Genomic DNA, 1217 nt, shown 5'->3' with positions numbered 1-1217 from the left:
TTACATAGTGGATAAATTTAATTTAATTTAATTTGTCGATTAAAAGTTTGGGCAAGTGTGACCTATGCAAAGCGTTCTAATGTCTGGAAAACAGCACTAAAAAGAATCCAGATCATCTAGTTTATACACCATCTATTTTAGAAGAGCCCCACCCTTTTCAGGTGGGGAGGGGGTGTGTCTTGGGATGCCAGGAGGAATTCTTATACTTAATCCTTTGACAGGGGTAGTGAGACTAAGTGAAGTCCTTGATTTACAATCCAGGAGAAAGGCAATCAATGTTTATTGCAATTAATCCACCAATACGACAGTGATCCATGGGTCTCCAAACCATCTGTGCTCTGCATCAATGATTACAGAGTTCAGGGACAGACACATAACTCACTTGGATAGCATGTTCTTTGCCATGTGCATGACGCAGTTTCACACACAGTGTTCTGAGGAAAGGTTTTGCTATGGTATCTGTTTTTCTTCTTTTCTTACTCGTGTAAAAAAAAAAAAAAACTTATGGCAGTGTGCGAGGGCAGGCATGTGTTGGAGTGGCTTCTTCCGAGGCCAAGGTGGCAGTGGGCATGTGCGGTGACATCAGTGGCAGCAGAGTGCCAGGAAAGCTATTGTGTTCCTGCTTCCTCTTTCCCTTTTCAGTTCGGTGGAAGAGGCCTAAACAGGACTGGTTATGATCCCCATTCCATTCCCCGTCCCAAGTACCTAGCCATACTTCTCAAACCGTGTGCTAGAATGTCCCAACCCAGATATGGATTGTGGACAGCACCAGATTATGTCCCAGCAGAAAAATGCTCAAAGGAAGCGGTACTAAAGAAGAAGGACATGATCACAAGACTGCAGCTAAAGATACATTAGTACATTCCTGCACTCTCTGTAGGACACAAATGTTAGACCCTAAGACCTTCAAGCCACACGTTGAAATCAAGAATCCTAAGACTCTACTTCCTCCAGAATTGGCTGATGGTCAGGCATAAAATCATTTATGGGTGTATTCATAACACCGTGAACTGCATTATCACTGAGAGTTCTAACAGTCTGTGCAGCTTGTCGAATAATACAAGACACAAATCCTTTTAATGCAACCCTTTTAGAAAAATCACATTCTAAGTTATCCATCTGAGAATACCTACTGGAGAGAACCCCTATGGGTGGAAGAGGATTTGGAAATTTTTTTTCATTTATTTAAAAAAGGAGACATTAGTCTAGGCTTTTGA

At 41.8% G+C, this 1217-nt stretch overlaps 1 pseudogene; it reads left to right on the top strand.

The window, feature by feature from the left end:
* The first annotated feature begins 751 nt into the window (after window positions 1-751).
* Window positions 752-977, top strand: LOC132540143 (zinc finger protein 706-like; annotated as a pseudogene).
* Window positions 978-1217: the final 240 nt, after the last annotated feature.

Source organism: Erinaceus europaeus, chromosome 9, assembly GCF_950295315.1.
Source record: "Erinaceus europaeus chromosome 9, mEriEur2.1, whole genome shotgun sequence".
Lineage (NCBI taxonomy): Eukaryota > Metazoa > Chordata > Mammalia > Eulipotyphla > Erinaceidae > Erinaceus > Erinaceus europaeus.
This window is presented reverse-complemented; position numbering and strand designations above follow the sequence as displayed.